Genomic DNA, 15,195 nt, shown 5'->3' on the forward strand with positions numbered 1-15,195 from the left:
TTTTTTTATATATAAAATGAGGTTTGTAACATTTTAACTCAAAGACTGAAAGATATGGTTTACATGAAATTAAAGTAGGTTAACAGACTGGCACAGAGATTATACCCAACAAATGATACTTTCCTACTCACCCTCTCCTATCAGGAATGACATTTACCAGTACTAAGGATAAACAAGGGGGAATGTTTCTTTGTTTTTACTACCAATTATATAAATAATTATTAGATAGCTTTCAGATTTAAAGGTTTCCAATACCATTTTACCAAATGGAATCCAAAGCTCTATTTTGCATATCAATACCTTTATATCTACCTAGCATGTATCTATCACTCTATCTCTCTCTATATTAAACTATGATTAAAACCAAATGGGAAAACAAATTTAATGCTACTTTTGATCATTTTGTTTGATAATCAAAAATTTCAAGCCTAGTGTCCACTGAGGGAAACTCTAGTGGTAACCATAGCACTAATGTGTCCAGTCATATGTAATGTTATAAAGTCCACACTAGATGGCAGATTTTAGACAGGATTCTCTGGGCTCCTATTTATTATGCTTTTCCTATAATCTTGGAGCTTAGTCAATTGACACTTCCTTCCGATTTTCTCTTTGTGGGTGACAGTTCAGTTATTTCAGTAGTTGAGATATATAGGAACCTTGTTGCCAGGTAGCCAAATTAGAAGAGGCAAGTAAAAAGAAATGAATACCAATCACTAAAACCCAAACAGATCCATTTCTACGATATGTATTATTTACTTAAGAAAAGAAAGCTACTACAATTTGGGAGAGAGGAGTATATGAAAGGTAGACATTAGCTGGGAATCTTTCTGAATAATTTTGATGACTTCAATAAATTCTTTAATGCAAGTCTTTTATCTCTTCATTTTTTTCTTTTCTACTTTTATTTTAATCATGTTAAACAAGTTTTTAATAAAAACTATATACAAAGAACTGTGCATAAAAAGGGGGTGAGGAAGTTGGATGTAGGGGAGCAGGGACTGGATCATACATTGTAAGCAACCCTCTCTCCTTAAGGACACTGTAGTCTTACAGGGAAAATAAGACAATTACAAAATACCGTAGTACAGGTAAAAAGTGAGACATGCATATGAAGTGAGGTTTTATCAGAAGTAAAGGTAAAAAAAAAGAGAAAATAATCTATAGACCCACCATCTGGAATTGCCAACTGTTTTAAAAAAAAAAAAAAAGAAGCAAAGATTATCTCATTCCGAAATGAGTTGTGAAAAGGGAAGAAAGTAAAATAGATTGAAAGTGAATGATATGATAGGTACTGAGCTAGACGGTAAACATGCATAATTTAATTTCATATCACTTTTACCCCTGTTAGATGTCTATTACAATCCCCATTTTTCAGGATAGGTAACTGAATCTTGAGAATAAGTAACCAAGGTAAGTTTCCAAATAGGAAACAGCAAAATCTAGGGTTGTACCCAGGTCTGTTTGGCTCTTAAGATAGCACGTTGGAGAGGTAGCATCTGTTCCTTTATTTAATTTTTGAAAATGATTTACTGCATTTTTAAGAAACAGAGACTTTGTGTATGTTCATTGCAGGACAGAACTGTAAGAGACTGGAAGGCAGGAAACAAACATTCAGGTACAGCAGCATCAACACAGAGGGAGAGAAATGGTGGGCACTCAGGCTGGCTGGAATGGGGCTACCTGTAGGCTGATCTTAAGTTCTCAGACCTAAAAATGCTTTTAAGAAGAGAGAAAAGTTTGCACATGGACCAAACTTGTGTCAATACATCTGCAGGAGATAATTTCTAGGCTTCCTCCAGCTGACCTTGGGTGTCCTGCTTCTACTGAGCCTCTATTCTGGATTTTCCCACTGCTTCTGCATTATGATACAGCCACCAAACTCAGAGGTGAATGTACCAGCTTCTCAGAATACTGCTACTAATGCCTATCATTTCTTTTCAACACATAATTTTTGAGCCCCTACTATAAGTCTGTCCTAGGCCATAACTGCCAACATAAATCAAGTGGAGGCCCTGCCTCATAATTATGTCTTACTAGGGTCTCCCTCAAATTCCCTGTCACATTGTGAGCTGCTGTGAGGTTCATCTGTAATTTCCTGTAGTAGAGCAGAGTAGTTAAGGGAATGGACTCAATGCCAGAAGACCTAAGTTCAAGTCCCAGTTCTAGTCCTTGGGAATTGTGGAAATGTGATCACACAGAGCTTCTATAAGCCTCAGTTTCTTTCTCTATAAATTGAGGGTAATGATAATAGTGGCTTGTGATGATTTAATGAGACAAGTTGAGTGTTTTGCACCATCTTTGCAGACTAGTAAGTGCTCAATAAATGGCAGCCAGCACCTGGAGGTTGATAAACAGGGGTAGAGGGAAGACTGAGAACCCTAGCTCCACACTTAAAGTCTGAAAATTTAAGTTTTATAGATAAACAACAACCTTGGACTAATCACGGTCTCCAGAAGCTTTTGGGTGGCCAGAACTATGCAAGCCACAGCCTCAGGCTGCCTACTCCTGATACCACCAGGATCACTCCTCACATGCCTAGGATGCGCTTAGTGCTCTCATCAGTGTGACCTCTGACTAGCGCCCAATCGCAAATCTTGAATTTCTGCAACCCTCAAGTCATCTTCCACGATATCTTAGTTGACGTAGAAGAATGCTGATGATAAAATAAGGACCCCATATCCTGAATGAGGAATCTGTCAAGAAGTAATTGGTGAGGAAACTATTTCATTAGCTGGATTCTACAGAGAGCAAAAGAAATCAGGCACACTGAAGTGTATATCTTAATTTCAAATGGAAATTATGACCCACAGTATGCAGGTTCCTGCTCCTTGTTCTTAGGTGAGGACGGGTCAGGTGTCCTTAGGTGTAGGCAGAGGAAAGAGTCTGCAGGATGGGAGAAGTTTGTGGTCTAAAGATGGTGCTTCAGAGGAACTCCTTCTCACCTCCCCAGGTCATTAGCAAGGGACCACTCCATTGCCTCTATGACCTTGTCACCTACCATTTTTCCCTTCCCTCATTCTGCCCTAGCTATCAGACAAGCTACTCTTGGGTCTGCAATGCAGGGTAATATATTTCTCTCAAAGTTTCATCTCTGGACCAAAGATCAAAGTATTCAGTTAAGCTTCATATTTGCATTACTTGTACTTGTTATAAATTGGTCTGATGACTTCCAAATTAACTTGAACCGAATTCTACAAACTTATTTAGATAAGTCATCATTAAAAAGAAAATCATTCTCAAACCTTTTTAAAGAGATACATTTATCAAATTATAAAATAATCCATTTTATTTTTAAATTTAGTATTAAACAGGTATTATCATTTTAATACTCACATGGTAAAATATTGAAACTATAAAATGATATATAAGGACAATGCATATGTAGTTGTCCCCTCTGAACTCATCTTGTTACGTATACCCAATTCCCACTCTAACCTCACTAATCAGCTCCCTTACCTCTATTGCTAGTGTCGTGTGTGTTTTTCCAGAAATTTAATTAGTATATAAATATATATATGAATATACAAAAATATACGTATATGGTAAATATAGAATGGTTGCCATACCTACTTTTTTTTTAAACAAAAACCTTTTAAATTATGAACTCAATTCAACTGGTGGATTTCAAAAGGTGCAATATTTTTCTGTGTTAACAATAAAAGGAGTTAGAAATTACCTTCAAAGAAATTAGGAAACAGCAAGCAAATTACCTGAAAAATCAGTGACATATGTATTCATTGCATCCTAGAGAAGAGGGGCAAGGTAGGTTCCACCCACTTTCATGGGTTTCATCAAATGCAAGGCCTAATCAGGGGTGGGAAAAAAAAAGGCAAATTTTAAAAGAAGTATATGTTATTAAATGAGGCATTTGCAATACTCCTTCCTAAGAACATGAGGTGGGGACTATGTTCTCTAAACTAGATCTAAGAAGTGGAATGTGGAATCAATCTTCCTCTTCCCCGCAAGGCTGTTCACTTATTAATTAAAGGGAAAAAAAAGACTGAAAAGCAACAACGAATCTTCACACACACTGCCAAAAAAGGAAAATAAAACTCTAAGATGTCCCAGGTTTCTCTCCAGACAGGAACCAGTGATTCTAGGCTCAAAAATTCAAGCCTAGAATTAGTCTGTTACAAAGTCCTCATGAGCATGCCTTACTTCCAAACAGGACATTTTTTTGTAACAATAAAACGCAAAACCAGTTCTGATCACTTTTCTGACAGTTACTCAAATTTAACTAGTTTCTAAACTGAGTTGGGAGAAGAAAGGTGCCCATACTTATGGGCAATGGGTGGGTGTGGGGCCAAATGGTATCCTTCAAAGTCCAAGGACCCCCATTCCTGGGCTCTCAGATGTCTGCCTGTGATCCCTCAACGGATAAAGTACATTCTTTACTGGGCATTTTTGTCCTAACAAACTAATAGCCCTAGGTAATGCCTAATGTCACAGTTGCTCAGGCTGGCTTGTTTCAGCCCACCTTATCAGTCATAAACCCCACTGCCCTTCATGGACCCTAAACTTCTTATCTCACCTACAAGCAATCAGAGACTTGTGTACAAGCTGATCAGGCACCTTGTGACCCTACCTTATAAAAGACTCCCACAAATGGCCCTCGGGGCTCACACAAGCCCCTCTCATCTGAGTGGCCCACTGTTGTCTATGGCAGCATAACCTAATAAACTCTATTTCTATTCTCATCCTTTGCCTTTGGTAAATTCTTTTACTGCCTCTGACACCGGCCCACCTTGTCCCCCAGCAGTGGGTGCAGAGCATTTATCCTTGCTGTCATGCAAGGCTGAGAGATTCAGCTGGGAAAGAAACAATGATTAAGCCCTATTTAGATCAGACAGTTTATTATCCACATAGACAGCAACAGTAAAGGTGCCAGCTCCCTGTGTCCTTTGCACCAGCAGACAGCAAGGAAACAAGAGAGGCCAAATAACAATGCAACATGGGTGATAAAGAGCTCTGGTCTGAAGAACCAGTTTTACACTAAGCAGTTTGAGTATTTCATGCTAAACAATTTTATAGCATGCAGCTGTACCCTAAGGTGTGAGGAAGAGAAGAGTTTTGAGGCCATAGCTCTTTAATCTTACCAGAACCCGGAAGGCAATGAGAAATTGTCTCATAACAGCCTCCAGGGAAGATATAAAGCAGGGTGAGAAATGGCCTTGTAGCAGCTCCACCCAAGTCTCCTATTCTCTAAAGTTCTGAGAGGATTATGAGACATTTTACCAAGACTTAGATCTCCTGAGGTTAAGCCTTGTGAATGTGACCTATATGGATACTTGCAAGGACAGCTGCACAGAGCAGCTTCCCTATGACTCCAACCCCTAACCTTTCATATCACCAATCAAGAACTTTTTTTTAGAAACACAGGCCACCCAATCAGATATCCTAATCATACAAATCCTTTTCATTTGTCCTAGGCAACACAGATACAACTATCAGTTAAATTTAGAGCAGTCTCAATAGTCTGTGAGTAGGATGAGGTAAAAGGAAACCAGATCTGGTTCCAGAAAGTTGATCTTGTCCTGTTGTCTCTAGTGGAGGCTGTTAACTCCTGGAGTTGGCAGCTGCTGGGAGGTTTCCGAGAATTCTTACATTAAGATTCTGTAATGACCAGTGGTCAAGTTGGGGGTGGCAGTCTGCATTAAAAATTCACCGGAGGTGGGGGTATAGCTCAGTGGTAAAGTGCCTGCCTACCATGTATGAGGTCCTGGGTTCAATCCCCATTAGAAAAAAAAAAAAAAAAAAAAAAGGCTAGATGCTCTGTAGAACAGAGCTGAGAGAGATTAACAGAGCTGAGAGAGATTAATAGACCCTCTCCAGTCCCATCCCTCCCCAGCAGTTCAGGTTGTTCTGTGCTACCACTACCATGTGCCTGGTATCAGTCCCCATAGCAATCATGTCGACCTTTTACCAGTCCTCCCCGTATCTTACTCACACTATATGCCCAGACTTGTTCCTAGGTGGCTCAGTAGTTTCTTCCTTGTACAATTTCTACCACCATAGAACATTTACAGTCTCTGATATGTGGGCAACACTAGGAGCACTTCAGAGTTGTCATCTCAGATCCATGATCATTATCATCATTATCCATAACTGCCCAAATTGAGCAAGCTTAGCTGGGCAGCAGAGGAACAAAAAGTTAAGTTTCCCATCTCCTGGATTTTTTTTAATACTCACAAATTCCAGGGAGTAGACATGGGAAGAAAAGAGAAGAGTGAATGAGTTAATTACACAGTCTATTTGCCAAGACCAGCCAGGTCCAGTGACCCAGACTATGTGTTCCCAAGATCCCTTTGCTGCTTTGCTTGTGTAGTTAGCACTTTGGTTATGCATGCCAGGCTTCCTTGGTCTTAGATGTTGGAATTACTGGAGCTTATTTTCAGGCCCAGTTCTGACTTGTAGATGGATTGCTATGCCCTGTCCAATAATGTATCCAGGTGCCTATGGTCCAGGAAGCTCAGGTCAAATCAGCTTGTTTCCATTCAAGAATGTTCATCCTCCAAGAGTCCTTTTCCATAGGCAACCACATGAGTCATGAACAGAGGGTACGGGTCTCATGCAATCTTCTGCCATAATGGTTGACCCCAATGATTCCAAGACTTGATCATCCAATTTTCTTGCTGCCAGGTACCAGACTACACTGCTAGCCCATTCCAATGAGTCAAAATGTAACAAGGTACATTTTGGAAGGCATTTTTAGAGCAAGCACCACAACTTACAACTATGATCAATGAGCAGAGTTCCCTTTTCCATGTACAATTTTAAACAGTCTTCTTTAGAGCTGCACAGCTGTAGCATTCCAGTACATTTCTGTGTAGGGGGCCCCACGACCATCCCCTAGGTTCACTGATTCACTAGGAGGGCTGACAACATTCAGCACATAGTTGTACTCATAGCTAAGATTTATTACAGTGAAAGGATACAAAACAGGTTAGCAGAAAAAGTACATGGGGCAAAATCTGGAGTACCCAGTAGAGTACCCAGGACATGCTTAATTCCTCCATCAACAAGTTGTGCTAATATGTGTGAAATGTTGTCTACCAGGGAAGCTTATTAGAGATTTAGTGCCCAAGGCTTTTATTATCAGGGGCTGGTCACTTAGGCACCCTCTACCTAATAAATATCAAAATTCCAGACTCCCAGGAGAAAAGCAGGTATTCAGCATAACCCACACTGGCTGTACAAACATTTTAGGTACAGTGAGTCACTCATCAGTTCTGTGAATGGTGGGAATCCTCCTCAACTCACAGTTCCCAGACATCAACCTTATAAGCAGAACTTTTGAAGGATAAGCAGGCTCTTGATGCCTGGCCAAATGCCTCTTTACAGCAAAAGAATTATCTATAGGACCTCATGCAGCAGGATGAGAGCAACCTGTAGTAATGATCTCAGTTATACACTTTGGGGTTCTTTACTTAGCCAGTTAAAATAAATCCCACTAGCTATACAGATCTACCTGAAAAAGACAAATGGCTTCATCTTTATGCTTCTTATTAACCTTTTAATACCTAGTCCAGGGCATCAATTCAGGCAAAGCCAATAAGTTGAAGCTGACCCAAAAGCCTTCCAGGGCTGAAGCAGTGTCATGACAGTCATAGCATACAGATAAAGAGTGTGATCACACAGGTCACATGTGGTACTCATAGAAAAAAGAGTTCATAAATGTTGGGGCATGCCAAGCAGGACATACATTAATCAGGCATTACAGGTAACCAGGGCCCCCTGTGTGGCTTTGCACTGTGGGGCTTCTCACCCTGGGTTCTCAGTCCTCTCCAAATCATGAGCTCAGTCCTTGGTTTCAGAAGGACTGCCTCAGGCAATCTTCCAAGCAGTTTTACTCATCTATAACATCAGTTCAATAGCTTCATAAGTGTGGACAACACCTCTACAGGAAAGTGCTGGTGTCGGTGTCAGCCCCTGCCATCTTACGGTCAGTACTGGTCAGGTTTAAGCCTAGACTCAGCCACCAGTTTAATTCAATGTGCTCACAGCTTGAAAAGGCCCACAGTGAGTTTTCCTTTAGGAAGAGGGCAAGGCTTCCAGGAACAGTTCTAAAAAACAAAGATCATTCATGCCTTTCATTCTCCCCTTCCCAGGTGCTGAGGTTTTACTTTTTTCTCCACCATTACAAAATCAGTTGTGTCCTATTAAATAATCATAACTTAACATTTTTTCAATTACCCCTACCCTCACCTAGACTGTTTGTCTGGACAAGTTGTATGCAAGAGGCATAAAACTATTTCACAAAAAAAATTTGTATAACTTAATCAGAAAGACACATCATATTTGGAATTGGTCAGAATGAAATCTTGAATCAAAAAAAAATTAATGGGTTTAATAATCTGCCATCCCTTTTTTCCTGATCGTTTATTCAGGGAGCAGCCCAGAAAAGATCATTCCCTTTTTGGGGACAGCTGCATTTAATAATCAAACTGCCCTACTAAGATGTGTATAACAGGAGAACGGTGAGAGTAGTCAGGCTATCAGACCACTGCTGCAAACTGCAACTAATCTAGAAAGCTGCATACAAGTCAATAGCAGTGAGATGGCTCTGAAATGGGGTCCAGAATCTCACCTGTTAGTAGTGGGTGGAGGAGTCACACTCCCTATGATATGCCCTACCCCAACTTGCAGCTTTTGCAGGAATCATAAATTAGGAAGGCATTCAGTCCCTGTATCAGAAATATAGAGCTGATCAGCAGCTCAGTATCACAGGGCCCCATCAGAAATAAGCCCTTTTCTGTGGGCATTTGTTTGTGACCTAGATGGTCCAGCCAGCATCCATAAGGTTTCCACAATTTAGCCCACAGACAGTTGTCCTAAATCTGCAACTGTCCCAGAATCTGGGTTTTCTGTTTTGAGGACAACTTCATCAGATTATAGTTTGACACACCTAATGTTGAGGCTGAAATAGCACAGACCAGAAAGCATCAGGTTTCAGCTTAGAGGTCGAGGCAATTAAGCACCAGGTTTCCAAAAAAAAAGCCAGTAGCTCTTCCTCAGCAGCAGTGAAGTCCAGATACTGCAAGGACAGACAGCCATGTTCCAAGTCCAACTGACAAGTGAGGCTTAATGCACCCTTTTTATCTTGTCAGCCTTAAAGTCCAAAAAGACCTACTCAAAAATATTCATACCAGGCTGGAAAATCATCAGCCTTTAGAGTGAGACATCTGGTTTTACAAAAGCTCATTAGCAACTCAAATTTGCTTTGTAAAACTCCAAAAGTGTTTCTATCTGGAGAGCGCCTCTTTTCTCATGTTGTTTCCTTTTTTCTAGAGGTTCTGATAGGCAAAAACTATAACAAATATCATCAATTACAGAGACTTATTTTGTTTTTAACACTCAAAATAATTAAATTTCAATCCACCCACCAGTGGCAAAAAGCAATTATTTTTGTGTCCCACTAACATTTTTTCTTAGCAGCTTTTGCTGACTGGGATGATCCCTCTAGCATTTATGAAATTACAAGCACACAATATTTTACATCAATTTTTATCCTACAAGCAGATGGCAATAGCCACAAAACACAAAGCTATTTAACCACCACCAGCACTTCCAGCCTTTTAAATGGAAATTTACTTGACCCTCTAACAATAAATCTAACCTTTACAGGATTAAACAGTAGAGCTACCAAGGAAGACTCTCAGCTGGAACGGGGAGGGAAGGAAGGGATAAGGCTACTGTAACAGTGATGGTAACTAGGTTGAAGAAATGGCTGGTTATTTCCCTTTTTCCCCTCTGGTTTGCTTTGCTACAGCCCTAGGAACTGATCTAATATTTTTTCCTTCCATTTGGAGGAAAGAGCAATACAAACTTTTGACATTTTTAGCTCATCCAAGTTCATCTTTGGGAATTTGGGGCCCTTTCTCCTCCCACCAGAAGGAGAGAACAAAATACAAAAAAGCCATCTCCAGGCTGCACTCCTCTCCCCTCCCTCGCCCCACCAACTTTAACTAGCACAGCCAAAAACAGCCAGGAGATCCAGCAAGCCAACTCTCCTGGAGATGGATCTCTCATTTTAAAATTCCACAGGTAGCTTTTACCTCTCATAAATGACTGCTATTTCATCCCATGGGTGACTTGATAGACAGACAAGCACTAAATACTTGCCATCCCTCATTCCTTCATCTTTACTCTTCTCAAGCAATGCTTTTGCCATATTTCACTGAGTCAAAGTTGAGCTATCAAATTCCACTGCTGACACCAACTGAGTTAGGGATACCCAAGACCACCCCCTCAAGGTTTGATGATTCACTGGGAGGACTGACAACATTCAGCATATAGTTATACTCACAGCTAAGATTTATTACAGTGAAAGGATACAAAACAGTCAGCAAATGGAAAAGGCACATGGGGCAAAGTCTGGAGACACAAGCTTCCAAGAATCCTCTCCCAGTAGAGTCACATGGGACCTCCTTCCCCACCAAGTTGTGTCAACACATATGAAATGTTGTCTACCAAGGAAGTTCCTTAGAGACTCAATGTCCAAGGTTTTTACTGGGGGCTGGCCATGTAGGCACCCTCTGCCAAACACATATCAAAATTCCACACTCTGAGGAGGAAAGCAGGTATTCAGCATAACTCACACCGGCTGTACAAACATTTTAGGTACAATGAGCCACTATTAACAGTTCTGTGAATGGTGAAAACTTTCCCCAAATCACATCCCAGACACCAGCCAAAGGCCAACCTTGTAAGAACTTCCGAAGGATAAGTAGGCTCAGATCTGCTATGTTAACCCTTTACTACACAACCCCACTGGCCTTTAACTTAGCTGGCATATCTGTGATATGCCATACCTGCTAACAGAGCATATCACATTTCTGAATTCAATTTCAGTTGCCAACACCTTTATTTCAATCTACTGAAACCCATTTTGGACCTCTAGTTTTCAGAACTATAAGAAAATTAATTTGTATTGTTTTAAGCCACTGAGTTTGTGATACTTTGTTACAACAGCAATAGGAAAGTAATACACTGTGTTTTACTTCTTTCCTGAATATATTATTCCATTTAATTATGCATGCTTTCTGGGCAATACCCACTTTGTTGGCATTTTTATTTTTGAGCCATTTTAGAATGAGCTTGTCAGAGAATAATACCATGTGCTATTGCTAAGTTAGCTTCCCAGTATCCACAAGCACGCAATAACAAGCCAGTAATTGCCCCTCAGGTTGAGTACATCAGGCAATGGTATCAGGAAAATGCTATGTCCAAGACCCTATTGGGTACCACTGCCTAGTGCCACAGGCTCCAGTCTACATAACTGTCGATCACTGACACATGAAGCTCAAAAGGTTCATTAGAACTAACCAGTGCACATAGGAGGACAGTCTGTAGAGCCTGCTAGATAGTTTCCTTATGTCTCCTCTTAATACCACTTCCTTAGTCGGTATACTTATCTCCTCATCCCCATCTCCTCCATTTACCTGACATTCTATACTGCTTTATTGGTGTCACATAACTGGCCTGAAAGAGTTAGGTGGGCTCCTAGTTGTGCACTCATCCCACTGGCACTGTTTTATTTGTGACATTTCCCCACTGGGGACATTCTTTACAGTCAAGACGAGTACTAAACATATGCAACACATTTGTTTCCACAATACATTCAACGGTATCAGTTACAACCACTTGGGTGTATGAACTGCTCACTGAATAAAATACAGATAAGTTTCAAGAGCCACACGGTATGGCCCTCTTTTATCATAGATAAGCAGGTCAACTTTTGGCAGGAGTTACACATCTGGTAGAACAAGGTAGCTTTATAAGAAGCACAGTCTTTTGCTTGGTAAGAGACATCATTTTTTCTTTGACTGCTGGAGGGCTTCAGGGTAAATTCACCTTCATAGCCCCCAAACTTTACTTGGCAAGAAAGTGCTAGATTTTGTCAGTGTTTATTAGTCACACCTGCTGGCAAGCATCTGCTAACATTGCAATAAAGCCATCAAAGCAGAAGCTTTTGATTTGTCAACCAGCAGACACTATTTACACAGTGAAAACTTTAGACATCAAAAGACCTTTCTCTAACAGACTCATAGACATAGAATACAAACTGTAGTTGCCAAGGGGGCGAGGGGTGGGAAGGGAGACTGGGATTTCAAAATGTAGAACAGATAAACAAGATTATACTGTATAGCACAGGGAAATATATACAAGATCTTGTGGTAGCTCACAGCGAAAAAAAATATGACAATGAATATATGTGTGTTTATGTATAATTGAAAAGTTGTGCTCTACACTGGAATTTGACACAACATTGTAAAATGATTAGAACTCAATAAAAAAAATGTTTAAAAAAAGACCTTTCTCTAACACTTTACAAGCATTCATAGTACAAGAAAGCAACATAATATTTAAATTATACATCTTCACAATGGTGCATCAAATTGGCTCAAAGCCCTTATTCATTAGCTTTTTTCTCTTTACTATAAATTTGGCCCAAACTGAATTTAAACACTTTTTAGTGAAACAAAGACCAAAAAGTTTAACATAGTTACTTCAGGGATAACAGCTGCCCAGAGACCATGTCATTCCTTCAGGGAGGTTAGGGCAGAGAAGGTCAGCTGTAGCAGGATGGAAGTTTCTTTTCTTAAAGCTGTAGAAGTCAAGGTAAGAGGGAGAGAGAGACCAGAGAGCATAGTGGGAGCAGCTCGACGCCAATAAGCACAGGTTTGCACTTACTTTCAGATTTAAGTGGCTATCTGTTCAATTTCAACAAACAGACCAATGACTAAGACGCCATTCAGGAAGCTGGCTTCAATCCAACCTCTGTAAGCATCCAAATAGTCACTAACAGGAAGCAAATACTATCAGATCCCAAGGAGGCCAAGCCACATAGTCTGTTTACAGATGTACTCTTCCGTCTTGTCCACCACTTAGACAAGAGCATGCACTACCAGATCCCAGAATATCTTACCGTAGCTCTTAACCTGGCGCATGTGCTCCATCTGTCATTCTTCCAAAAAGACTTTCTAAGCCTACCAGCCCCAGATTGAATGCCAAATATGCCAAGTAAGGCTGACGAAGCAACAAGGTGCAAGGTCACTAGGGAACTGGCATAGAACAGTTCCCTCTACAACTGCAAAAATGGATTTTTAATTTTTAAGTTAATTTAAACATTGCTTTTAGTCTGATGATAATACCAGTGGTGCAGAAAGAGCTCTGGTGGTATGTTCAAAGCAGCACTCACCTGTGGCTCTCCTTCAGTTCTAGAGGCTCTGAGGCAGTCAGTAGTGCTTTGTCGAATATCTTCTTTAGGTTTTCCTGTGTGAATGCAGAACACTCCATGTATTCGACAGCCTCCAGGGCACAGAACAACATTTCAGCAGTCTGTGGAATGAGAGGTTTCTTTGTCCCTGGCAAATTTCCTGATAATAGAAGGCATCACATTTCTGAGATCAATTTTGGTTCCAACAAACAAGGAGTCTTCAAACAATGGTGAATTATCTCAAGTACCCACTTTTATTTCCCATTTTCAGAAGACCACTGAAAAAGACTAAAAATATGTCTGTGGATAGCTGAAGGGTGGTTCTGTCAAATTTTTCTTGCTCTGCAGGATCAAATAGTACATAAGTACATGGCTGTCACCAGTAACTGTGACTGAATAGTTGTCAGACACCACTGAAGGTATTCATACATTGTTTGTTGTATAGCATATCAAAACATCTTACCAACAACACCATCATTCACAACACAAATTGTCTGCACTGCTGAAATTTTTAATCCACTTGAAATATTCCAAATACAGTTTTGAACTCAGCTTCTCCATCTGATTTGAAGGACCTACGTGCTTTTATCAGCCTAAACGACGCCTAGTAGAAAAGGATATGGAAGAGGCTTTAGGCTTTAGTTGAGGAGGTGAGCCAAACTGACCAGATGATGGTGGTGGGTTAAGAGCACATTCCAGGAAGCACTGCAGGAAAAGTCTTAGATAGCAGGAGGGGTAAAGGTCAGCTGACAGCTTACTCCATCAGACTGACAGTCACAACAGGAATGGAGGACACTGGTGGAAACTGCCCTACTGGTCCCTGCCCTTCCTAGCTCCAGAAGTTGGTGTGGAAGAAGTGTTCAGAAACAGTCCTGAGGCCCTTCGCTATGCTTCCTTCCCCAAGCCCCATCCCAACAGCGATTTTTCTGGGCTAAGAGGTCAGGACTCCAGCTAAATAGGTGAGTGGGCCATTGTAAAGGAAATGAAGGTGTCGACCGCCAGACTGCTGTCCGTTACAGAAACGTTCTCCTGGGCCCCGGCGTTCTCCATGCGTCATGTGACTTGCTGGAGGTCCAGGAAAGGTGCATAAAGGTGAATCACTTGACCGTCAGCAGGCCGCGGGGAGCGCCTTACCCCGGACGCCTGGGTTTCAGTCACGTTCCTGACTCCAACTCCATCCTCTGCGCTTCAGCTAAACAAGCGCCCCCTTCGACTAAATTCCGACTCCTTGAGGCCGGGGAAGCCCTGACCAGGTGAGGTAAAGATAAGGGAGGAATGGACATGAACGGAGCGGGGCACGCACCTCCCACGGCGTGACGACCCGGGCCTATGAGAGTCCCGCCAAGCGGTGACGTCAGAGGAGCGACGTCAGAGCCTGCGCGGCGGGCGACGCCGCGGATTTAGCTCCTCAGCCTAGCGAGTGCTCCCTGCGTCCTTTAGCCGTCTTACCCTGTGGGCTCCTTCCCCAGGCGGGAACCTAGGTTTTGCCGACCTTTTATCCGGGATGTTGTGCCATCTGCTGCACTTATTTGCGAAATTGCTCTGATTTTGTGGCACCGAGGCGGTAGCGCGGAAAGCGTGCCGCCCTGCGCAGAGGGACCCTTTAGATTGGCAGACCTGGCGAGGCCCTGATGGGAAATAGAGGCTAGACGCACTTCGGCCGGAATTGCGGTAACTAGAACTGTGGGTGCCTCCTGGTCCTAGATTTCCCAAAGCCAACTTGCAGCTACCAGTTGTAGCTGAGCATTAAGCTCTCCCTATATCCAGGGTGTCCAAATCACCCGCACAGACCTTGAGCTTTTGGTACTGACAAAGACAGATGGGTGAGTTCAGCAGGACTGAAATATTTCTTTAAACAATTTTCAGTGTTGCAGCTGCGTCTCCATGGGGCCTTGGCCTAACGTCTTTCATGCTAATATTAGGTGACTCTGTGTACTAATCAATGGATTTGGGCTGAAACTAATTGCTTAATTTTT

The 15,195-nt window shown here is 41.5% G+C and overlaps 1 protein-coding gene across 1 annotated transcript in view; it reads right to left on the reverse strand.

The window, feature by feature from the left end:
- The window catches only part of KDM4C (lysine demethylase 4C), a 360,744-nt gene extending 345,926 nt beyond the window's left edge, over window positions 1–14,818 (reverse strand). The window contains exons 1-2 of the mRNA XM_074361598.1: window positions 14,354–14,818; window positions 13,202–13,379 (exon numbers count right to left, since the gene is read on the reverse strand). The gene's annotated coding sequence lies outside the window, so the exon portion shown is untranslated. The remainder of the gene's footprint in view (window positions 1–13,201; window positions 13,380–14,353) is intronic.
- Between the last annotated feature and the right edge of the window lie 377 nt (window positions 14,819–15,195).

This window comes from Camelus bactrianus, chromosome 4 (assembly GCF_048773025.1).
Source record: "Camelus bactrianus isolate YW-2024 breed Bactrian camel chromosome 4, ASM4877302v1, whole genome shotgun sequence".
NCBI lineage: Eukaryota > Metazoa > Chordata > Mammalia > Artiodactyla > Camelidae > Camelus > Camelus bactrianus.